At 42.0% G+C, this 27,128-nt stretch overlaps 1 protein-coding gene across 2 annotated transcripts in view; it reads left to right on the top strand.

Annotated features, from left to right (window-relative positions):
* Positions 1-27,128, top strand: part of LOC115196957 (protein shisa-like-1a) — a 69,259-nt gene that overhangs the window by 2,237 nt on the left and 39,894 nt on the right. The window contains exons 2-3 of one of the 2 annotated variants that reach the window (XM_029758023.1): positions 22,383-22,573; positions 22,808-22,898. The exons of the other annotated variant lie outside the window; for it this stretch is intronic. The gene's annotated coding sequence lies outside the window, so the exon portion shown is untranslated. The remainder of the gene's footprint in view (positions 1-22,382; positions 22,574-22,807; positions 22,899-27,128) is intronic. 2 annotated transcript variants of the gene reach the window in all.

Raw genomic sequence — 27,128 nt, forward strand, 5'->3', positions numbered from 1 at the left:
ACGCAGGTCGCCAGCCTACTTAAGAAACTGGGGAAAACGCAGTGTAGAATGTTTACATTTTATAGTCTGGTGGCTGGACGGCGTTCGTTCTTGTTGGATGCATCTCCGCCTTGTCATTTGTCGTTATCCGACTGGCCAGTGTTGCCCGGAGCTCCCCCATTTGATAGCATAATCGAAGGAGCACAGCAAGAGAAGCAAGGCAATCAACGATGGTTGCATGTCACGAGCCGTGGAAGCCAAAGACAGCGGCCTCCCATAAAGCAGTCTACACTCCCAACAAGAAGCCCGGAGCAGATACAAACAACAAATAGTTTCGCCGTCCTGGAGCCTGATCTTCCTGCACCTTCGTCGCTGAGGGTGCCTGTGTCTGCGACCGCAGTGCCTGCTGCTATGATTTCTAAGTCAACATCGGCAACCTTCCGTCCCTGTTCTGGATCGAGCGGGGCTTTTCCATCTGTCAGAGGCCTGCACCAGGTTAGTTATCCTGCCTCTCACCCGTCCATAAAGGGTTCTCCCAATCCTGTGAAACATGGGAGTGGGCGGATTTCCTTGTCATTCTCATCAGCCGTGATTTTGGGCAGCTCCATGGTATGAAATGTGACCGTTCCTGGAGCAAAAACAATGTCCTACCCCGGAACTTGAGTAAATGGCATTACTAAGCTGCTCCCAAATGTACTATATCAGGACATGGAAATTGATTCTATCGTAATCCATGTGGGTTTTAATGATGTTATGAAGAGCAGCTCTGAACAGTTGAAACTGGATTTTAAAAGCTGATTGACTCTCTGCTAGACACTAACAAAAGACCCATCATATCTGGCCCTGTGCCCTCTCTGAATCGTGGCATTGAACGCTTTAGCAGGATTCTTTCCCTTCACAACTGGCTACGTGATTGTTGCAGCTCAATGGGTGTAACTTTTGTTGACAATTACGATACTTTTTGGAAACAAAACACACTTTATAAGGAGGATGGGATCCACTCAAATCATTTGGGTTCCTGGATCCTTTCACAGCATTATAAGGCTGCGTTGAGAAACTGGCCTATCAATGACTCAAGCCCAGCTCAGCTAATCCCTACCATTGTGACGCAAAGTTAGCATAATGCTTCAGCAAATGTACATTACACCAGAGGCGATGGTAGACACAATGTAAGTAACCTAATTTATGTCCCTCTAACTGTCCTGAATGCCTCTGCTGATTCTACAACTATTGTATGGATAAATCATGTGCCTATGAACCAGATTTATACTGTCCACTGTGTGCAGCTCACCCTGCACTAACATAAATAACATGAGCATATCTACTTCTGCTAAGCTTCCCAGTAAAGCAATAAAAATAAGTAAGCACCTCAGTAGAAAAGTGCTCAAAATTGCCCACATTAACATATGAAACAACGGTCATGAAATCAATAATTTGCTAGTGACATTCATATTCTGACTATCTCTGAAACTTACTTAGATAATACATTTGATGATACAGTGGTAGCAATACAAGGTTATAACATTTACAGAAAAGATAGAAATGCCAATGGTGGAGGTGTTGCTGTTTATATTCAGAACCACATTCCTGTAAAGATGAGAGAGGATCTCATGTTAAATACTGTTGAAGTAATATGGCTACAGGTTCATTTCCCTCACCTAAAGCCCATTCTGGTGGGAAGCTGCTATAGACCACCAAGTGCTAACAGTCAGTATCTAGATAACATGTGAAATGCTTGATAATGTATGTGACATCAACAGAGAGGTATATTTGCTGGGTGATTTAAATATTGACTGGCTATCATCACGCTGCCCACTCAAGAAAAAGCTTCAAACTGTAAGTAGTGCTTGCAACCTGGTTCAGGTTATTGGTCAACCTACCAGGGTAGTTACAAACAGCACAGGAATAAAATCATCACCTTGTACTGATCACAACTTTACTAATGCTGCAGACATTTGCTTGAAAGCAGTATCCAGAGCCATCAGATGTAGTGATCACAATATAGTAGCCATATCGAGGAAAACCAAAGTTCAAAAGTCTGGTTCTAATATAGTGTATTAGGTCATATAATACGTTTTGTAGTGATTACTATGTTGTTGATGTACAGTTGAAGTCGGATGTTTACATACACCTTAGCCAAATACATTTAAACTCAGTTTTTCACAATTCCTGACATTTAATCCTAGTAAAGATTCCCTGTCTTAGGTCAGTAAGGATCACCACTTTATTTTAAGAATGTGAAATGTCAGAATAACAGTAGAGAGAATGAATTATTTCAGCTTTTATTTTTTTCATCACATTCCCAGTGGGTCAGAAGTTTACATACACTCAATTAGTATTTGGTACCATTGCCTTTAAATTGTTTAACTGGGGTCAAATGTTTCGGGTAGCCTTCCACAAGCTTCCCACAATGAGTTTGGTGAATTTTGGCCCATTCCTCCTGACAGAGCTGGTGTAACTGAGAAGATTTGTAGGCCTCCTTGTTCGCACACGCTTTTTCACTTCTGCCCACAAGTTTTTGTATGGGCTTTGTGACGGCCACTCCAATACCTTGACTTTGTTGTCCTAAAGCCATTTTGCCACAACTTTGGAAGTATGCCTGGGGTCATTGTCCATTTGGAAGACCCATTTGCGACCAAGCTTTAACTTCCTGACTGATTCAGATGTTGCTTCAATATATCCACATAATTTTCCTACCTCATGATGCCATCTATTTTGGGAAGTGCACCAGTCCCTCCTGCAGCAAAGCACCCCCACAACATGATGCTGCCATCCCCATGCTTCACGGTTTGAATGGTGTTCTTCGGCATTTCTCCAAAAAGTACGATCTTTGTCCCCATGTGTAGTTGCAAACTGTAGTCTGGCTTTTTTATGGCGGTTTTGGAGCTGTGGCTTCTTCCTTGCTGAGCGGCCTTTCAGGTTATGTTGATATAGGACTTGTTTTACTGTGGATATAGATACTTTTGTACCTGTTTCCTCCAGCATCTTCACAAGGTCCTTTGCTGTTGTTCTGAGATTGAGTTGCACTTTTCGCACCAAAGTACATTCATCTCTAGGAGACAGAACCCATCTCCTTCCTGAGCGGTATGACGGCTGCGTGGTACCATGGTGTTTATACTTGCATACTGTTGTTTGTACAGTCGAACGTGGTACTTTCAGGCATTTGGAAATTGCTCCCAAGGATGAACCAGACTTGTGGAGGTCTACAATTTTTTTTCTGAGGTCATGGCTGATTTCTTTTGATTTTCCCATGATGTCAAGCAAAGAGGCACTGAGTTTGAAGGTAGGCCTTGAAATACATCCACAGGTACACCTCCAATTGACTTGCCAAAACTATAGACATTTGTGAAGTGGTTGAAAAATTACTTTTAATGACTCCAACTTAAGTATATATAAACTTCTGACTTCAACTGTAAATAATATTTTTGGGTCAGTGGTGTGTTATGAGGAACAGACACTGCACTTGACACATTTATGAAATTGCTTATTCCAGTTACAAATAAGCGTGCACCTATTAAGAAAATGTCTGTAAAAACGGTTAAATCCCCATGGACTGATGAGAAATTGAAAAGTGTTATGGTTGAGAGGGATGAGGAAAAAGGTATGGTAAACAAGTCTGGCTGCACAACCGATTGGCAAACATATTGCAAATTGAGAAATCACGTGACTAAACTGAATAAAAAGAAGAAACTACACTATGAAACAAAGATAAATGACATAAAGAATGATAGTAAAAAGCTTTGCACCACCTTAAATGAAATGCTGGGGAAAAAAGCAAACTCAGCTCCATCATTCATTGAATCAGATGGCTCATTGGCCAGATTAGCAAATTTAGGCGTAACATGCCAGCAACAAACACTGACACTACACATCTAAGTATATCTGACCATATTATGAAAGACAAGCATTGTAATTTTGAATTCCGTAAAGTGAGTGTGGAAGAGGTGAAAAAATAATTGTTGTCTATCAACCAAGACAAGCCACCGTGGGTCTGACAACTTGGATGGAAAATTACTGAGGGTAATAGTGAACGATATTGCCACTCCTATTTGCCATATTTTCAATTTAAGCCTACTAGAAAGTGTGTGCCCCAAGACTTGGAGGGAAGCAAAAGTAATTCCGCTATCTAAGAATGGTAAAGCTCCCTTTATTGGTTCAAATAGGAGACCAATCAGCCTGTTACCAACCCTTAGTAAACTTTTGGGAAAATGTGTGTTTGACCAGATACAATGCTATTTTACAGTAAACAAATTGACAACAAACTTTCAGAATGCTTATAGGGAAGGACATTCAACAAGCACAGCACTTATACAAATGACTGATTGGCTGAGAGAAATTGATGATACAAAGATTGTGGGGGCTGTTTTGTTAGAATATGTGTTGTGGCTTTACACCCCCTGCTATATTGTGGATAAAGATTTACCTAACAGAACACAGAGAGTGTTCTTTAATGGAAGCCTCTCCAGCATAATCCAGGTAGAATCAGGAATTCCCCAGGGCAGCTGTCTAGGCCCATTAGTTTTTTAAATCTTTACTAATCTTTACTAGTGTGTCCATGTATGTGTCACGGCTGTCTGAGGAAGAAGTGGACCAAAATGCGGCGGAGTTAGGGTTCGTCATATTTAATTAAACGAACACTATGCAATTTACAAAACAACAAAAACTGACAGCCAACACAGTCCTGTCAGGTACAAGCACAATGACAAGAACAATTACCCACAAACCCACAAGGCAAAGTAGGCAACTTATGTGTGACTCCCAATCAGCCACAACCCTCTACAGCTGTGCCTGATTGGAAGTCACACGGCCAAAATTAATGAAACAATAAAAAACACACAGACTCTGCTGCCACGTCCTGACCCAACTACACCCTCTACTGGTCAGGACGTGACAGTACCCCCCCCCCCCTCAAAGGTGCATACCCCGAAATGCACCTACACAAAACACAGAAAATCCCCAACAAAAAAAACACCTAAACAATAAGGGAGGGAAGGGAGGGTGGCTGCCGTCACCGGCGGCACTGTGCTACACCCCCCCTCCCCAACCCACCTATATCAGGAGGTGGCTCCGGTTCTGGCCGTTCCGGGCAGTCGGGCCACTCTGGCAGTTCGGGGCAGTCTGGGCAGTCTGGCAGTTCGGGGCAGTCTGGGCAGTCTGGCAGCTCGGGACAGTCTGGCAGCTCGGGACAGTCTGGGCAGTCTGGCAGCTCGGGACAGTCTGGGCAGTCTGGCCACTCCGGCAGTTCAGGGCAGTCTGGCCACTCCGGCAGTTCAGGGCAGTCTGGCCACTCCGGCAGTTCAGGGCAGTCTGGCCACTCCGGCAGTTCAGGGCAGTCTGGCCACTCCGGCAGTTCAGCGCAGTCTGGCCACTCCGGCAGTTCAGCGCAGTCTGACCTCTCTGGCGACTGTTGACTGGCGGGCAGCTCTGACGACTGTTGACTGGCGGGCAGCTCTGACGACTGTTGACTGGCGGGCAGCTCTGACGACTGTTGACTGGCGGGCAGCTCTGACGACTGTTGACTGGCGGGCAGCTCTGACGACTGTTGACTGGCGGGCAGCTCTGACGACTGTTGACTGGCGGGCAGCTCTGACGACTGTTGACTGGCAGGCAGCTCTGACGACTGTTGACTGGCGGGCAGCTCTGGTGACTGTTGACTGGCGAGGCTGGGCTGACGCACTAGACTCCTGATGCGTGGGGCTGGTATTGGACTTGCCAGCCTGGAGACACGCACCTCCATGCTAGTGCGTCTAGCGGGAAACACCGGACCGAAAGGGCGCACTGGCGGTCTTGAGTGCAGGGTTGGCATCACCCCTTCCGGCTCGATGCTCCCCTTGCCCTGGCACCTGCGGGGCGCTGGTACTGGGCGAACTGGGCTGTGCGTCCATATAGGCGAGATAGTGCGTACCATGGCGTAACATGGCGCCCTCCACCTCATACGCACCTCCCTGTAGTCACGGGTAGCTGGCTTACGACTCTTTCCTGGCCTGGCCAAACTACCCGTGTGCCCCCCCCAAAAAAAATCTTGGGGCTGCCTCTCGGGTTTGAACGCTAGTCGTGTACCTCGGAAACGTTCCCGGTGGTTCCTCTGTCCAGCTGCCTCCGCTCTCCTGAGTGCCTCCACCTGTTCCCATGGGAGGCGATCCCTTCCGGCCAGGATCTCTTCCCAGGTGTAGGCTCCCTTGCCATCCAGGACGTCCTCCCATGTCCATTCCTCCTTTTTTCTCATCCGCCGCTTGGTCCTGGTTTGGTGGTGGGTAATTCTGTCACGGCTGTCTGAGGAAGAAGTGGACCAAAATGCGGCGGAGTTAGGGTTCATCATATTTAATTAAACGAACACTATGCAATTTACAAAACAACAAAAACTGACAGCCAACACAGTCCTGTCAGGTACAAGCACAATGACAAGAACAATTACCCACAAACCCACAAGGCAAAGTCGGCAACTTATGTGTGACTCCCAATCAGCCACAACCCTCTACAGCTGTGCCTGATTGGAAGTCACACGGCCAAAATTAATGAAACAATAAAAAACACACAGACTCTGCTGCCACGTTCTGACCCAACTACACCCTCTACTGGTCAGGACGTGACAGTATGTGGATGACCCAACACTATACATGTCAGCTACTACAGTGACTGAAAAGATTACAATACTTAACCTCTCTAGGGGGTGTGGGATGGTAGCGTCCCACCTGGACAACATCCAGTGAAATTGCAGAGCGCCAAATTCAAAACCAGAAATACTCATTATAAAAATTCATTAAACATACAAGTGTTATACATTGGTTTAAAGATTAACTTCTTGTTAATCCAACTACGGTTTCAGATTTCAAAAAGGCTTTACGGCGAAAGCATACCATGCGATTATCTAAGAACAGCGCCCAGCAGACAAATCATTACAAACAGTTACGAGCCAAGTAGCCAAGTAGAGGAGTTACACAAGTCAGAAATAGCGATAAAATGAATCACTTACCTTTGATGATCTTCATATGGTTGCACTCACAAGACTCCCATTTACTCAATAAATGTTCATTTTGTTCGATAAAGTCCCTCTTTATATCCAAAAACCTCAGTTTTGTTCGCGCGTTTTGTTCAGTAATCCACAGGCTCAAAGACAGTCACAACAGGCAGACGAAAAATCCCAAAAGTATCAGTAAAGTTCATAGAAACATGTCAAACGATGTTTATAATCAGTCCTCACGTTGTTTTTAGTCATAATAATCAATAATATTTCAACCAGACAAAAGCTTCGTCAATATAAAAGGAAAACAAAAAAGGCGCGCTCTCGGTCGTGCGCATGAAAAACCTCTGGGACACTGCAGTGTCCACTCATTCAGAGTGGTCTTACTCCCTCATTTTTGAGAATACAAGCCTGAAACAATTTCTAAAGACTGTTGATATCTAGTGGAAGCCATAGGAAGTGCAATTTGAGTCCTAAGTCAATGGAATCTGTATAGGCAGTCAATGGAAAACTACAAACATAAAAGAATCCCACTTCCTAGATGGATTTTTCTCAGGTTTCTACCTGCCATTTCAGTTCTGTTATACTCACAGACATTATTTTAACAGTTTTAGAAACTTTGGAGTGTTTTCTATCCACGTCTACTAATTATATGCATATCCTAGTTTACTTTGGGCACGCTTTTCATCCGGAGGTGAAAATAATGCCCCCTACCCTAGTGAGGTTAACAAACAGTTGCAGTTCATTTCAGAGTGGGTGGCAAGGAATAAGTTAGTCCTAAATATTTCTAAAACTAAAAGCTTTGTATTTGGGACAAATTAAAACTTGTAATAAATAATGTGGAAATTGAGCAAGTTGAAGTGACTAAACTACTTGGAATAACAGTGGTCAAAACATATTGATACAACAGTAGCTAAGATGGGGAGAAGTATGTCCATAATAAAGTGCTGCTCTACCTTCTTAACAGCACTATGAACAAGGCAGATCCTACAGGCCCTAGTTTTGTCGCACCTGGACTACTGTTCAGTCGTGTGGTCAGGTGCCACAAAAGGGACTTAGGAAAATTGCAGGGCAGCACAGCTGGCCCTTGGATGTACACAGAGAGCTAATATTCATAATATGCATGTCAATCTCCCCTGGCTCAAAGTGGAGGAGAGATTGACTTCATCACTGCTTGTATTTATGAGAGGTATTGACATGTTGAATGCACCGAGCTCTCTGTTTGAACTAGTGCATACCAAACAGGACATGCCACCAGAGGTCTCTTCACAGTCTCCAAGTCCAGAACAGACTATGGGAGGCTCACAGTACCATGACTACATGGAACTCTATTCCACATCAAGTAACTGATGCAAGCAGTAAAATTTGATTTAAAAAATACAGCTTATGGAATAGCAACAGGGACTGTGAAGGAACACAAACATAGCCACAGACACATGCACACACACACACACACACACACACACACACACACACACACACACACACACACACACACACACACACACACGATAACATACACACATGTACACATGGAATTTGTAATGTAGATATGTGGTAGTGGTGGAGTAGGGCCCTGTGGGCACACAGTGTGTTGTGAAATCTGTGAATGTATTTTAATGTTTTTAAAATTGTATAAACTGCCTTAATTAATTTAGCTGGACCCCAGGAAGATTAGCCCAAAAGATTCTTCCAGGCACCTTTACTTCTGTTAAGTTCTAAATATCAGAGTAAAAACTCAACGGACGCTATGAAAGGTCAACCAAGTTTATTCTTCCCAGAGGGTCAATACAGCTGCATTAGACAAAAAACTTTTCACACAAGCACTGATATTTAACTCTTCCTCCTAGGCTGAGTCTCCTTCTACACATCTGTACAAACATTGTATCTTTACTGCTAGGCAGGACACTAAGTGATACGGGCCATAAACTTTTCTTTCTCCCTTAACGTGACCTGACCTGATCTCGACCCCCTTGATCACTAATCCATGGCTCTCTCCCCTTATCAGTGCCTGCCACATGTGATTGCTTTCCCTACACTCAGTACATTCCAAGTTTAATTGCACATACTATATACCTTCCTCCTACAGATAACCATTAACTTCTGGTGTAGACCCTTAGCACTAAATATTTCACTAAATATTTCAATAGGATACCTGATCATTTTGTTATTTTATTTTTTATTTAACCTGTCTTTAACTAGGCAAGTCAGTTAAGAACAAATTCTTATTTACAATGGCTGCCTGGGAACAATGGCTGCCTGGGAACATTGCTACTGGCCAAACGCTTTAACCCTTTCCCAAGTTTAGGAGTTAGTACCCAGAATCCATCACTTCTAAGAGTGCATGTTGTTGGTTTTAAGTCGTTCCCTGTCTTTTCTTTGCCAATTATCTCAATGGTTTCTTTATAGACTTCATGCTTTCTGTGTTTATGTAGTGGTAGACTTATGGTGTTGATAACCTGTCTGTGTTGATATAGCCCTATTATATTGTAGAGGTGGCCTGTCATATCGGAGGCACGGCTTTTCAGAGAGTTCGTTTTTGGTCACCCTTTAGCGTAAATGTAAGGTGTCTAGGTGTAGCAGGTAAGGCGGAGTCAGGCGCAGGACACAGAGATGAATAATTCATGTAACTTCACTCAAAACAACAAATATTCCACGAAGGAAAATAGTCAAGCTCACAAATACAGACCAACTTACAATGAACAAACATACACAAAACCATGGGGGGAACCAGAGGGTTAAATAAGGAACATAATTCTGGGAATGGAAACCAAGTGTGTACAATGAAGACAAAACAAATGGAAAATGAAAAGTGGATCGGTGGTGGCTAGAAAACCGGTGACGTCGACCGCCGAACGCCACCCAAACAAGGAGAGGGACCAACTTCGGCGGAAGTCGTGACAGTAAATGTCATTCCTGTTCATCATTTTAAGTTTGTACACTGCAATATTTAATATTAACTTTGCTGATTACATACATTAATAAAGTGGTAACTATTTCAACTTTAGGATTTGCATAGGCTCTTGAGGAGTTTTTACACCTTTGTTAGCCTCATTGAAGGTCCAAAACTGTCAGTGTTCAACCTTAACATGTGATGACAATAAAACAGAACAGATGAACAGGAATAACATTTAATCTAACGGGTGGCCAAAAAATATCTATTTTAAATCCACGCCCCTACTAAGCCACACATCCACTCCAGGTTTCCTCCAGGAACCTGTTGCTACATTAAACCATTAAAGGTTCCTCCAAGAACCCCTCAACTAACCAAAGGTGCAAATTGGAACCATTGACTAGGAACTCCATTGTTCCTCAAGTCACCACTAATTCCAAGAATGCACAAAGGCTTTAAAGGGTTTGTACATGCAGATGTCTGTTTCCAAAGTCATTGAACTCATCATGGTTCTTAATATACTGAATATTCATCAGCCTTATCTAGTTATAAAGTTATAGTTATATATCTATTTCTGCATTGAGTTCATATGGAGTTCCCCATCTCTGGGCTGAGTCTCTCTCTCTTTCACTCTGACTGACAGAGGCAGGCAGACAGCCTCAGTCTCATACAGTCAGCAGCCGGTTTGTTCCTTGATAAGACTCTGGCTTTGCTTTTGATGCTCCCCCTTATCCAATTCCACTCAACAGATTAATATCTCTAGCAGGAGCCTAACAGGAGTTCATGTAGAATATACTCTCATCTCATCTGATCGCTCATCAGCTGTATTGTATGTATCTGCTGGGGTTGTGGCCCCACAGGGCCCCATATTCAAAAGCTGTAATCATTAGACGCCAGAGGCACTATGCCAGCTGTTACACTGTCAAGTGTAATGTCTGATAGGACTACATGAAGCTTTATGCCTCCTGTTTACTGTACAACTGTGTCTGCTCAATGGATAAAACAAAGCACATTGGAAGCTGTTCTCTGTTGTTGTTTACTCCCAATAAAACAACACTTAGTTCATTATACCGAATTGTCAAAAGTGTTGTTTTGTTTGTACTCACCCTTTACAACGATGTCATTCCAGCAGTATTCACATTAACATTATTAGTGGATGGTGTTTTTTGGGATAAGTCTTTTTCAACCGACAGAAGGGCTCTCTCTCTAGTGTTGTGTATCTAAACCTTGCTGAATTTAAAAGCAGGAATAATAAAATAAAGAACATGATGTTGAAATTCAGAGACATTTTCAGCCACTGGCTGTTTTGAATACTAATGTGCTGTGTGCTTGTGTGCTGTCGCTCTGTGTATAGAAGTACATCTTTGGGTCAGCATAAATGTGGGGAAACATCACATCGATTTGAAATGCTATATATACTACCTGGCTATGGAAGTATTGACCTATTGATAAACAATATTACCATTACAATAATGGCTGTACTTTGCTAGATGGCACATATAAACTGTGCTAATATTAGTACTATTGAAGCTTCTGCATAATAACACTATCAGACCGAGAGAGCAATTAGTCTGTGATTGGCATTGAATCAGCATGCCACTGATCATGCTCCTACCATTGGCAAAATGTCTTGATCCAAACTATACATAGTTATATAGCTCTTCAGGAGCAGGGGAACATGAGCTACATTTTCTGAAAAGCCTGATATCTGAATCTTACTGTTAATGTCTCAGCTCCCCATCAATACTCATTACTTGCTCTCTCTGCCTGTGACCAAATGCCGGACTAGTGGATTTGACCTTTGACCTGTCTGTTTTACCTTTGATAGACCAGTGTTCATTTCGTCAGCAATTACTATGACGAAAAAATATTAATCAACAAACTTTTTTTTCCTGATGAAAACTGATGACGATAACGAGAAGACATGCCATGAAAAAAAACAATAACTGTAACAAGAATGAGTTTTCAATGTGAGACTAAAGGACATTCAATTTGACAATTAATCTGTCTTGTCCAATCATAAGCATGAATGCCTTTGAAGAATATGTAATCCAATCCTCTCATTGGCAGAATGAATGTTTTTCAGTTGTGTGGTCTGATTGAGCTGATCTGCCCTGCTCTTCCACACAGCTCCAGGGCGGTCACTTTAGTCACTGGTCAATCTTTTGAAATGATGTGCAGCCAGTGAACGTGGACACCTCAACTACTGTAGAAACAATAGTCTTTACTCTCTGCCACACATTGATCTGTTTCCACCTGTCTTTGTGATTGTCTCCACCCCCCTCCAGGTGTCGCCCATCTTCCACATTATCCCCTGTGTATTTATACCGGTGTTCTCTGTTGCCAGTTTGTCTTGTTTGTCAAGTCAACCAGCAGTTTTTGTATCAGCGCCTGCTTTTCCCCAGTCTCTCTTTTCTCGTCCTGGTTTTGACCCTTTCCTGTCCTGTCCTGACCCTGAGCCCGCCTGACCACTCTGCCTGCCCCTGACCCTGCCTGCTGTCCTGTACCTTTGCCCCATCTCTGGATTATCAACCTCTGCCTGACCTGAGCCTGCCTGCCTGCCGTCCTGTACCTTTGCCTCTGTTGCTGTAATAAACATTGTTACTTTGACACCGTCTGCATCTGGGTCTTACCTTTATCCTGATAAATCTCTCTTACTTTCTTGTAGCAATTTTTAGCTTTGATCACATCAGATTAGAAGCTCTATTTTCCCATGTGCGCTGTTATCATCTGTGTTGCCACTCTCAGGGTCGGCAAATGTGAGTGCAATTTTTTTCTGATTACAGGTGGATTTGGTAACATTACGGTATGAACTCCCTCCCCCCCAAAATGTCTGTTCAAACAGCTAACACACAGATCAGACACCCATACATAACCCACAAGACATGCCACCAGGGGTCTTTTCAAAGACCCCAAGTCCAGAACAGACTCTGGGAAATGCACAGTACTACATAGAGCCAAGACTAAATGAAAATCGGATTAAAAAACCCAGATAAAACACCTCATAGCACAACGTAGACTGTGAAGAGCCAAACACATTGGCACAAACACACATTGTAATATTATTGTATTGTAGATTTTACATTGTACATTCCTAGTGTATCACCAAACATTTATGTAAAAAATCAAAAGAGAAAGCCTTGCGTTCCTATTTTTTGTATTTGTTTCGCTCTGTTGACGGTAGGTGCACTTGATTCAGCAGCCCTAGTGCCAGGAAGGCAAAGTGTTCCCATTTTGAATCATTTCATGTGTCTGAAGGTAGAACTCCTGGTCTCACTCAAGGTGTCATAAAAAATGCACCCCCCTCCCCTTGTACTGTAAAATGAATGGAGCACCCTCCCCCTCATAGATTTATTTCAAAATAATTATTACGACCACCAATAACAACTGTGTTTATAAACATGGATATCGACTTTGCCACTTTTGTGGCACAGTCGATGCCACGTAGGGCTATGAGCCAGTAGGTTGAGGGTTCACCAACCACCACTGATGAGCTCAGTCTCCCTGCTTGTTTCATTACACTACAATCAGAGCTGGCTGCAGACAATGATCAGCCAGGGGGAAATCACATTTTCAACATTATGATGCCATATTTATAATTATATAAAATCTATGCAACAAATGTTCCACCAACAGGTTTCTGTGTCCATGCACCACACAACCGATACATACCGACTTCAGGCACTTCAATATCATGATTTGGGTTTTCAATACCACAATAAATAGACTATGTCAATCTCAGCAAACAGAAAATACATCCCTTCCTACCTTGTAGGCTTAACCAGTATCGAAGGCTTGGCTTGACAATCTCCGAATGTTATTCAACTTTTTTGTGTTTTGTAACAGATGTCTCTTTCCAGTCATCAATTGGCCGCTGCACAGTTTGGATTGATTTATTGATTTTATTTGTCAGTAAAAAAAAATAATACACTATATACACAAAGATTTTTTTTAAGTGACCGGGATTGCACAATAAAGTTGGGTACTTGTTTCCACTGTGGTCCCCATTTTTTTTTTTTTTTTTTTACATAAATACATATACAACTACATAGATACAGACACATCACAGATACAGAGAGATTCAAAAATGCTCAACCTCTAGATGAGTATGAGGGGAGCGTTTAAGTACAATTCTTCCTTGTTTGGTTAGTAGCTTATTCTTTAGATGTTTGGGGCTGCTGGTGAACCATGACGTGCAGCATAATCAAAGTGACACTGGACTAGCACACTTACCAGAGTCTTTAAGGTGTCTGTAGTTAGGTTTCCATCCAATTGGAGAAAGATTTTAATGTGAATATTCTAAAATCTTCATAAAAACATCAATCCATTTCAAAGTTTCCTTTGGGCACTGGACATGACAGGGAACATTTTAATTTACCGGACATTTGAGAAATTGAATGGACATCCATATGCATTCAGATCCTACCTGCTGCAGCCAGCGTCATCAATAAATGTGGAATGTTGGCCAAATGAGCCACATTTACGTGTCCTTAAAAACAGCCTGTAACAAATAACAAAAACACTATTCCTTATTTTTTGATGTGTAGCATGTGACAAACTTTATAGGCAACTTTCCTAAAACAATAATTGTCCACCTCACAGTTCAGCTGTCAGAGATTTGAACACTAAATGCATCAGGGCATTGCATGCAAAGACCTATAGGCTTAGGTGTCCACTGGATGATATTCATATTTTAATATATACTGTGGGTTCCAAAATTACTGCCACCCCTGACTGCAATGCAGAAACAATACTTAAAAATATATAAACTATATAATTATACAGATAAACTCAAAATACCAACATGTGAGAAATACTGTACTTTATTAATGTTTCAATGGAACCCACAAATAATTTATTGATTTACTGTAATTCAATATCAATGTCCTCCAAATCAAGGTTTCACAATTGATGGCACCCTTAAAGATGATTATAAATAACATCTACCAAAACCAGGAATTAAATTCCACTTATTTAAGTTGTTCTAAGTCTTAAGGAACTATACTGGCTACAAAAAAATCCACAAACGATTGAATATACCACTGAGCACTGTTAGGGCAATTATTTAAAAAAATCTAAAGATATGTAAGTGTTGGAAACCTCATGGGTAGAGGACGCAAATGCATTTTTCCCCCCAGGATAGGGAGGAGGATGGTGAGAGGATGGTGAGAGAAGCAACAAAATCCCCAAGAATCACATTGAAAGAATTGCAAGTCTTGGTGGCATCTTGGGGTCACCAGGTTTCAAAAAGCACCATCACACACCACCTCCACAACCACAGGCTCTTCGGAAGGGTTGCCAGAAGAAATGAGACCAAAATTGAACGTTTTGGTCAGATACAGCATTGGCATGTTTGGCGTCAAAACAGAAATGCATACAAGGAGAGGCACCTCATACCCACAATGAAATATGGTGGTGGGTCAGTGATGTTTTGGGGCTGTTTTAATTCCAGAGGTCCAGGGGCACTGATTAAGATTGATGGCATAATGAATTCCACCAAGGATCAGGCAATTTTGGCGGGCAATCTAGGTTGCGTCTGCCAGAAGGCTGGGACTTGGCCGTAAGTGGACTTTCCAAAAAGACAATAACCCAAAACATACCTCAAGAGCCACACAGAAATGATTCTGTGACAACAAAATCAATGTTCTACCATGGCCTTCTCAGTCGCCGGACCTCCATCCAATCAAAAACCTGTGGTCTGAGTTGAATAGGGCTGTTGATAAGCACAAACCCAAGAATGTGAAGGATCTTGAAAGGATCTGCATAGAGGAATGGTCCAAAATCCCTCCAAATGTGTTCCTTAACCTTGTCAAACATTACAGGAAAAGACCATGCTGTTATCCTTGCCAGAGGTGGTTGCACTAAGTGTAGCTCAGTTGGTAGAGCCTGGGTTCGATTCCCACGGGGGACCAGTACATAGAAGAAAAAAAGAAAAAAATGAAATGCATGCTTTCACTCTTGATAAGAACGTTCGCTAAATGACTAAAATGTAAATGTACAAAATGAGGAGTGCAAATAATTATGAAACCTTGATTTTGGTGAAATGTCTTTTGTATTAAATAATTGTATAATTTTTGATGGTTCCATTGAAACATTAATAAAAAAAGTGCAGTATTTCTCACATGTTGGTATTTTCAGTTTATCTCTATAATTATATGGTTTAATTTTTTTTAAGTATACAGTACCAGTCAAAAGTTTGGACACACCTACGCATTCAAAGTTTTTCTTTATTATTTTACTATGTTTTACATTGTAGAAAAATAGTGAAGACATCAAAACTAGGAAATAACACATATGGAATCATGTAGTAACCAAAAGAGTGTTAAACATATCAAAATATACTTTATATTTGAGCTTCTTCAAAGTAGCCACCCTTTGCCTTGATGACAGCTTTGCACAGTCTTGGCATTCTCTCAACAAGCTTCAGGAGGTAGTCACCTGGAATGCATTTCAATTGGTGTGCCTTATTAAAAGTTAATTTGTGGAATTTTTTTCCTTCTTAATGCGTTTGGGCCAATCAGTTGTGTTGTGACAAGGTCCAGAAGATAGCCCTATTTGGGAAAAGACCAAGTCCATATTATGGCAAGAACAGCTCAAATAAGCAAAGAGAAACGACAGTCCATCATTACTTTAAGACATGAAGGTCAGTCAATACGGAACATTTTAAGAACTTTGAAAGTTTCTTCAAGTGCAGTCGCAAAAACCATCAAGCGCTATGATGAAACTGACTCTCATGAGGACCGCCACAGGAAAGGAAGACCCAGAGTCACCTCTGCTGCAGAGGATAAGTTCATTAGAGCTTCAGAAATTGCAGCCCAAATAAATACTTCACAGAGTTCAAGTAACAGACATCTCAACATCAACTCTTCAGAGGAGACTGTGTGAATCAGGCCTTCATGGTTGAATTGCTGCAAAGAAACCGCTACTAAAGGACACCAATAAGAAGAAAAGACTTGCTTGGGCCAAGAAACACTAGCAATGGACATTAGACCGATGAAAATCTGTCTTTGGTCTGTTGAGTCCAAATTTGAGAATTTGGGTTCCGACCGCCGTGTCTTTGTGAGATGCAGAGTAGGTGAAGAGATGATCTCAGCATGTGTGGTTCCCACTGTGAAGCATGGAGGATGAAGTGTGATGGTGTGGGGGTGCTTGACAGTGTCACCAGCAACATTTTTAATTTAGGGCACGCTTAACCAGCATGGCTACCAAAGCATTCTGCAGCGATACACCATCCCATCTGGTTTGCGCTTATTGGGACTATCATTTGTTTTTCAACAGGACAATGACCCAACACACCTCCAGATTGTGTAAAGGCTATTTGACCAAGAAGGAGTGTGATGGAGTGCTGCATCAGATGATCTGGCCTCCACAATCACCCGCCCTCAACCCAATTGAGATGGTTTGAGAAGAGTTGGACAGCAAAGTAAAGGAAAAACAGCCAACAGCTCAGCATATGTGGGAACTCCTTCAAGACTGTTGGAAAAGCATTCCAGGTGATGCTGGTTGAGAGAATGCCAAGAGTGTGCAAAACTGTCATCAAGGCAAAGGGTGGCTACTTTGAAGACTCTAAAATCTTAAATTGATTTTGATTTGTTTCACACTTTTTAGTAAAAATAAAGAAAAACCCTTGAATGAGTAGGCGTGTGTCACGGTTGTCGTAGGAAGAGGCGGACCAAAGTGCAGCGTGTGTGTCGTTCCACATTTTATTTTCAGTGTGAAACTATGCGACACATAAACAATCAACTAACTAACAAAAACAACAAACTGTGACGCAGAGGTGAAACATACACAACTCAAAAACAATCTCTCACAAACCCAGGTGGGACAAACACCAACTTAAATATGACCTCCAATTAGAGACAACGATGACCAGCTGCCTCTAATTGGAGATCATCCCAAACAAAGCCCAACATAGAAATACAAAACTAGAACAACCCAACATGGAAATACAAAACTAGAACATGACATAGAAAAAACTAAACTAGAAAACCCCCGTCACGCCTTGACCAACTCTACCATAGAAAATAATAGCTTACTATGGTCAGGATGTGACAGCGTGTCTAAACTTTTTACAGGTACAGTATATATATACAAAGTTATGTGGACACCCCTTCAAATTCGTGGATGTTGCCATTTCAGCCACATCCGTTTCTTCTGGTGTAGAAAATCGATCACACAGCCATGCGATCTCCATAGACAAACACTGGCAGTAGAATGGTCTTACTGAAGAGCACAGTGATTTTCATCATGGCACCGTCATAGGATGCCACCTTTCCAACAAGTAAGTTCGTCAAATTTCTGCCCTGCTAGACCTGCCCCTGTCAACTGTAAGTGCTGTTGTTTTGGAGTGGAAACATCTAGGCGCAACAACGGGTCAGCCGCGAAGTGGTAGGCCACACAAGCTCACAGAACAGGAATGCCGAGTGGTTGCAACACTCACTACCGAGTTCCAAACTGCCTCTGGAAGCAAAATCAGCATTCTTCATCGGGAGCTTCATAACAGGGTTTCCATGACCGAGCAGCCACACACAAGCCTAAGATCAACATGTGCAATGCCAAGTGTTGGCTGGAGTGGTGTAAAGCTCACCATCATTGGGCTCTAGAGCAGTGGAAACTTGTTTTCTGGAATGATGAATCACGCCTCACCATCTGGCAGTCCGACGGATTAATCTGGGTTTGGCAGATACCAGGAGAACTCTTCCTGCCCCAATGCATAGTGCCAACTGTAAAGTTTGGTGGAGGAGGAATAATGGTCTGGGGCCCATTAGTTCCAGTGAAGGGAAATCTTAGCACTATAGCATACAATGACATTCTAGACAATTCTGTGCTTCTAACTTTGTGGCAACAGTTTGGGGAAGGCCATTTCCTGTTTCAGCATGACAATGCCCCCATGCACAAAGCAATGTCCGTACAGAAATGGTTTGTCAAGATTGGTGTGGACGAACTTAACTGGCCGACTGAGAGCCAGGCCTAATCGCCCAACATCAGTGCTCGACCTCACTGATGCTCTGTGGCTAAATGGAAGCAAGTCCCAGCAGCAATGTTCCAACATCTAGTGGAAAGCCTTCCCAGAAGAGTGAAGGCAGTTATAGCAACAAAGGGGGGACCAACTTCATATTAATGCCCATGATTTTGGAATAAGATGTGCAGGTGTCCACATACCTTTGGTCATGTAGTGTATACAGTGCATTTGGAAAGTATTCAGACTCCTTGACTTTTTCCACATTTTGTTACATTACAGCCACATTCAAAAATGGATTAAATGAAACATGTTCCTCATCAATCTACACACGATACCCCCTAATGACAAAGCGATAACAGGTTTTTAGAAATATGTTGCAAATGTGTTAAAAATAAAAAACAGAAACACCTTATTTACATAAGTATTCAGACCCTTTGCTACTCAGGTGGATCCTGTTTCCATTGATCATCCTTGAGATGTTTATACAACTTGATTGGAGTCTACCTGTGGTAAATTCAACTGATTGGACATGATTTTGAAAGGAATACACCTGTCTATATAAAGGCCCACAGCTGACAGCCTGCTTCGAGTTTGCCAAAAGACACCTAAATATTATTAACCTGCTCCAGAGCACTCAGGACCTCAGACTGGGACGAAGGTTCACCTTCCAACAGGAACACGACCCTAACCACACAGCCAAGACAACACAGGAGTGTCAAGTCTCCGGCAAGTCTCTGAATGTCCTTGAGTGGCCCAGCCAGAGCCCGGACATGAACCCGATTGAACATCTCTGGAGAAACCTGAAAATGCAGCGATGCTCCCCCTTCAACAAGGCAGAGCTTGAGAGGGTCTTCAGAGAAGAATGGGAGAAACTCCTCAAATACAGTTGTGCCAAGCTTGTAGCATCATACCCAAGAAGACTTGAGGCTGTAATTGCTGCCAAGGGTGCTTCACCAAAGTGCTGAGTAAAGGGTCTGAATACTTGCATAAATTTGATATTTAATTTTTTTAATTTGCAAAAAATTTATGAAAAACTGTTTTGTCATTATGGGGTATTGTGTGTAGTATGATGAGGGGGGAAACAATTTTGTCCATTTTAGAATAAGACTGTAACGTAACAAAATGTGGAAAAAGTCAAGGGGTCTGAATACTTCCAAGTGCGCTGTATATGGCACATACAGTGTTTTCCATGTATTGCACCTTGATTGCCATCTGGGTTTGGTTTTGTTCCAATAACATCCATTGTACCTTTCTTGTCAGGGACAGGGCTATATATACTGCATCAAACAGGACTAGGTATGAGCAGAGTGACAGAAATCAGAGTGGCAGAGACCAACAATCTCAGCAGACCAACCTGGACTCAGGGGTAGACGTAGCATAGTAAATGAAAATCCAGGACACTCAAATCAGCATGATATGTTACGTTTGGTATGGAATGTATTAATTTGTGGATATCCATCATCCATTTTGTATGATACCAATTTCAATTCATATGAAATGCTATGAATTACAATTAGTATGATATGCTACTAATTGCAATTCTTACAACATGTTACGAATTTCAAATATGTATGTTACAAATTCCAATTTGTTGTTGCTAACTTTGGCAGGGTGGCTAGCTAGGCTAAAGGTTAAGGTTAGGATTAAGGTTAGGACGTAGGTTGATGGGCTAATGTTACAGTTAGGGGAATTGTTAGCTAACATGCAAAGTAGTTGCAAAGTAGGTAAAAAGTAGTAAGTAGTAGCAAAGTTGCTAATTAGATAAAAATCTAAAGTTGTCCGTGATGAAATTTGAACACGCAACCTTTGGATTGCCAGACGTTTGCGATATACACCTACCCATCCACCCCGATCAACCACCCTCCTTTCGTTTTATCCTTAAGTAACCTTCTGTCTTATGTAACCATACCAAACATAACATACCATACTAATTTGAGTGTGTTGGATTTCATATATTATGTTACGCCTAGTCTGTGAGACCAGGCTGAGCAGCCAGACATCCACATATTCTCTCTTGAACTCAAGTCAATATTATGAAGCACGAAGCAGCCTCACTAGGCTTTTTCCTCTTCCCCCTGAACAAATGTCTAAAAACCTGCTTTTGTTTGTCATTATCTGGTATTATCAATTTTAGAATAAGGCTATGACTTAATAATATGTGGAAAAAGTCAAGGGGTCTGAATACTTTCCGAATGCACTACATATAAAGGAAGAGAAGCTTAGGCCTAACCCCAGAGATATAGAGATATGCAGGCGTCATGCTACGACACCAACATGTATTTCTTTATGTTAGATGGCTACTGCGTCTACTATACACGTATAGATTTACAGAATGAGGGTAATTCACACATTTTCGATCCGAATATTTTTTCTAAAGATAAGCATTATATTGTTCGATTATAGAAGTAACTCTGGTAGGCCTGAAACAGTTTTCCTCACCTTAAGTTCAAATGTTGAAGTCAGTTAGAGCGCCGGGGCGCACTGCTTTTCATATCATCGGCCTGCAGTAGCTAAAGCTTAATAATAGCCACACCATACCAAACCTTCACCAACGTTTCTAAACTTTATTAGGGTAATATCAAAAGTAAGTATAGCCATTGTTTATTGGGAAAATACGAGCAGAAGAGCAAATGTAAACCAGGGAAAAAACGTACTACCCTCCCCTGTGCCCCCCCCCAAAAAAAACACAACCCTCCCCTATTTTGGACCCCCCCTTCCCCAGTAAATTTAGATCTGTCCCTGTTATTATTTGCGGCTTGTATCTTTTTTCATATTGAGAAATATTTCTCTTTCTCTGGTCATATGAGTAACAATATGAATTGTTGCATGAGGCAGAAGTAATGCAGTGCGACTTGAGTTTCGCCATCAGCTGGAAGACTGTGTCTCCTTTTCTAGGCAGAGGGAGAGAGGAGGGGAGAGGAGGGACGGTGAGGCGGGTGAGAGGCAGCTTCATCACTGCTCCCTCCCTCCCTTCAGACTGACCATCAGATTCAGGCCATCAGTCCAGTAACAAATTGGCAAATGTTTATGCTCACTCAGCTGTGTGGCACAAGTAATACAACAAATAATCTATTACCAGTGTGATCATTTACCTAAAATGTTGAAATATAATTTCTAAATGGTCTGAGAAGAACAATATTGGCAGGTCAATTCAAGCGTAGCTAATATGCAATGATAATGTATTGAGCCTATAGCCTACTGCACAAACCTCATTGCTACATAACTGTTTTTAATTGGTTAATGTTACATATGCTTATTTTTCATGTTTTTTTTAATGTGAGGGGTTTTCTTATATCTTACTTTTTTTTGGGGGGGGGGTATTTTCTTAAAGCTGCATTGTTGGTTAAGTGTTAAGCATTTCACTGTAAGCTACACCTGTTGTATTCGGCTTGCGTTTTGACTCAGACAGTGATCAACTCAGAAAAGGTTGGGGACAGCTGATGTAGGCTGTTGTTGGGTTTTGTTGTGATGCAATACTGTTTTAGTCCTGTCTGGACCACAGGAAGAGTGGCTGCTACCTCAGCAGCAGCTAATGGGATCCTAATATATACAAAAAAATACTAAATTCTGGTGTCTGTTCACAACAGGTGGAACAGCCAGATGATGGAAGAGAAGATGTGACTTTACCTCCACTCTCACCATCAAAGGTTTCAGCTCTCTCCCAAGAAGGACATTATCTATTGAAGAAAGGGGACTGATCTCTAAGTCAAGATCACACAGAACACAAGTAGTAATATTCACAGTGATTAGGTTAAAACAAAGGACTGAAAAAACCTGAGTGAGTGGATAAAATGATCATCCATAATTTTGTAATCCATGCTCAGAGGGACATTATTTTCTCATTATCTGTTTGTTGATGTTCAGTGTGTAATGTAATCTTTTTTACCAACGTTGTTTATTTTCTCCAGATTAGATTTGAATGCATGAGGCGTATTCAGGACTCCCCCCCCCCCCCCCCTATTGTGTTCTTTAGTTCTTTGACAATGTTCTCTTCTCTCTCCCTTTACACCAGACCATGTGGTTTAAAAGAGAACACTCACTAACAGACAGGATGGCAGAGGGACAGCAACGACCACAGATAAAAGAGGAGTGACTGTGAGAGAGTAGGTTTCTGTCTCTTTGTGATCCAGATCCACTGATGTCCCTGGCAGCTGCTTTTGATAATCAAATGATATTCATGGGAAAACTGCACAAAATGACAGACTGAGACGACTAGTGTACATAAAACAGAACGTCATATTTCCGCTGTAGTAGTGACTGTAGTTGTGTGTTTGGATAATGATCAAGAGAATGTGATTCATTATAAGATATGTTATTTATGACTCATTTTGATATCTGGAACAGATATTGTATTATAATGAGCCATCTTCACCACCGTTATCATCCATACTTGTTGGAAAGGCATTGTGTGAAATCCTGCAAAAAGTAATCACAATGGAATTCAGCCAATATCTAAGAGCCGGTATATGTACAAAAAAAACTTGAAGGGACATTTAGAGCATGCCATAATGGTGTGCTTCATCACAGTACATAACTTTTATTGTTTGTGTAAAGTTCCATCACCTCACCCTGACATAGAAGGTAAGCTAGCTGTGTTTCGGGTCATTAAGAGGACAAACAGACAAGCTCAGTAATGAGGTGTGATTCCTCAGTAAAGGCCCAGTCACCCAACACTTCACTTAACAATCTCTCTGGAAAATGGGCTCTGGCTGGAAGAGGTCTCCTTTCCGCTTTGGTTTTCTAACAGTCCATATAAATCTCCTGCCAAAATGCCATTAGTGTTTGGAACCCAGAGTAAAGTGATAGAAAGTGGATATTACCTTCTGTCAGAGTAAGAGTGAGTCCCAGAAGCAGTGTTTGTGAGGCATGTGAGGCATTTGTGACCTTTGCCCTCCCAGTGACCTCTGTAACCTGGTGGTGGTCTGAGCTGTCTGGGAATATCTATTGTGATGGCTCTGTGTCTGGGTTATCTGCTGTGCCAAAACCAACACTCCTATACATAGACCTCTGATAACAGGGTGTAGTACCCTTTTTAGGCCTGTTAGGGACTTGAAACCAAGAGGAATTTGAGGTATGAATATCTTGTTAGAATTATGTATCATTAAAATGAAAGTTTTCACTGAGCATCAAAAGATGTTGTAGACTAGCATTACCCACACTATGCCATTCTCATAACATCATGTTGGTCTATGTGACTCGAGAATGTTGATGCAATAAACCATTGCGGAATAACTAAGATTATCTAGACGTTAGGGGACGATTTCAATTTTAATTAATGTTGCATTCATTTCTGTCTCTATGACGTTGGATTCCATATTTAAAATTCCTATCAGGCTATTTGTCCATGGGTTAGGAGTATATTTAGAGGCTTGGGTCAGAGGATGATGTGGTGGAGGCAGGCCAAAATAAATTAATTCAGCCCAAAGCACGGTGTCAGAGAGAATCCAAACAAACATAGACTGGTCGTGTCTGGGAGATACTGTACTTCCCCGTCTGCGCCTATCAAAGTCCACATACAGGGATAGGACATCTCTCTGGAGGACATTTTTCTGGGTACCCATAGCCAAAGTCCGACTACTTGCCCAAACTATAAATACTGTAACTGAATTTAATAAACATACTGACTGAGATTAATTACTTGATATCAATCTCAGCGGAGAACATTTTCAGAACATTGTCAGCGGAGAACATTTTCAGAAGAACATCGTCAGCGGAGAACATTTTCAGAAGAACATCGTCAGAGGAGAACATTTTCAGAAGAGAGCAATGCACATCCTAAATTGCACACAAAGGGATTCCTAGAACTTGCTAGAAGTGTAGATGCATAGCCTTCGATGTGACTCACAACAACAATACAATGCTGCCACTCACCAGTCAGCTAGTCCACACTCTTATCTGGCTGCCTCACGCTCACATGATCAAAGCACAAAATATCATAACCAGTGAAATCTATCCATGCTTTTCAGTGAGGTCAAGAGGCAGCACTGAAAGAGAATTTCAGTCAGCAGCTGCTTCCTTTGTGTTTATCATACTCCACTTCCGTTTGCTTCATTTACTTTGCCTGCCTTTTGACAGGGATCTCTAATAATAGAGAATTCCTCACTCTCTCCCAGGTACTGTACATAGCTACACAAAGTATAAAGGAGTGAACCATAGTATTTCTATATCCTGTGGGGGGCATGGGCTTTAGTAGATAGTAGGGAGTAAAGGAGTAAAGCTTGCATTACGATAGGGGCTCTATTCAATTCCAATCCCCAACCTACTTTGAGGCCTTGATTATATAATGAATTCAAGTTGTTAGACTCCAGTAGCTGGCTCATTACAAAATCTCTCAGCTGCTTGCATATTTTAGTCACTGAGTGAGAAGGGCACCAAAAGAAAATCATATGCAATTGAATTCTCAGTTGGCCCAGAAAGAATGAAGAGCAGGTCAGCTCAAATCCTCTGGGTGGCTTTTACACATTACTTTTATATCATTTTTAATGGTTCACGCATGTGGATACGTCAATTAAGTTAAGTCTGTATCATAGCTCCATCAATTTAAACTTGCCAACATCAAAAACATATTCAAGTCAAGTCAAGCTTTAGTCAAGATTTGAGCAAACTTCATATTGCTGCTGGAGCAGGAATCTGCCAATAAGATATTGAGCTATTCTAAGACATAGAAAATATTCATTAGCGATGTGACAATATTATTTTGTCTCATATGTAATTAAGCTCGGAATAGTTGTTTTGCCATGATTCCCAACTTCCAGCCTTTCCAAACAAACAGAAACCCACTTTTCATATCTACCCTTGAGGATTCTGATAGATGAAGAGAGAAGAATGAGCGGTGTGTGGGATGTGGGAGGGACAGCGTATTCTCTCCACAGACACATCTCAGCAGGTAGGAAAACAACAGGCCTCCAGCTGAATTGATTTGGATTACAGTGCTGCTTCTTCTGATTGTGTCAACTTTATAAAGTGCTACATGCCGACAACAAGCCTCCCATGCAGGCACACAATTCAGCAGCCCGTTAAAGTAGGGTGGGCCACATTCACCTCGAAAACAACATACTCCCTGCCATGGAAACCCTGCCGTGTTGTTCCATTGTGGCTGTTCTTTTTTTAGACAAGTATTTTTTTTTCATTTCCTGTTCACTACCACAGATAATTACTCACTAGACAGAGCAATAACCACTCTTCCCCCCCGTCTCTTTGGTGAGAGGTTTCCCAGGCAACCTCAAGCTGCTGGTCCACTTGCATTTGCACCCTAATGTCTTTTATGTTTTATTTTGAGGTTTTGAATCTTTTTGAAAACAGAGCGCTCTACGTCAGAGCTGTCACTATGGGAACAGCAGGCGTTGTGTTGACAAGCCACTCAGACCATTTTTCAAACAAACAACCCAATACCCTTTAACCAAAGGATGCCTTCATCCAGTCGGTGCTTCGTAGGCAACAGGTGTAGACTAACAGTGAAATGCCTGCTTCCCAACAAAGCAGAGAAAAAAATCTGAGAGAAAAATCGATAACTTGGCTATATACACATGTTACCGGTACAAAGTCGATATGCAGGGAGAGGTACGAGGTAATTGAGGTAGATATGTACATATAGGTAGGAATTAAGTGACTAGGCAACATGATAGAAATAAAGCAGTTGCAAAAGTGTATTTTATGACTATAAAATAGTTTGTGCAAAGGGGGGTCAATCTACACAGTCCAGGTAGCTATTTTGTTAACTATTTAGCAGTCTTATGGCTTGGGGTTAGAAGCTGTTCAGGGTCCTGTTGGTTCCAGACTTGGTGCATCGGTACTGCTTGCCGTGCGGTAGGAAGGAGAACAGTCTATGACTTGGGTGGCTGGAGTCTTTGACAATTTTTAGGGCCTTCCTCTGTCACTGCCTGGTATAGATGTACTGGGCCGTACGCACTACCCTCTGTAGCGCCTAGCGGTCAGATGCCAAGCAGTTGCCATACCAAGCGGTAATGCAGCCAGTGAAGATGCTCTCAATGGTGCAGCTGTAGATCTTTTTGAGGATCTGATGGCCCATGAGGGGGAAGAGGACTTGTCGTGCCCTCTTCACGGCTGTGTTGGTGTGTTTGGACCATGATAGGTCCTTAGTGATGTGGACACCAAGGAACTTGAAGCTCTGAGTACTCTTCCTGGTATTCCATCTGGCCCCATGGCCTTGTGAATGTTAACCTGTTTAAAGGTCTTGCGAGATCACACAGCTGGTGCTCTCATACATGGCTCAGTGTTGTTTGCCTCGAAGCAATAACACCCCTTCTGCAAAGGATAGATTTCCTACTTCTGAACACACACACACACACACACACACACACACACACACACAC

This window comes from Salmo trutta, chromosome 7, assembly GCF_901001165.1.
Source record: "Salmo trutta chromosome 7, fSalTru1.1, whole genome shotgun sequence".
Lineage (NCBI taxonomy): Eukaryota > Metazoa > Chordata > Actinopteri > Salmoniformes > Salmonidae > Salmo > Salmo trutta.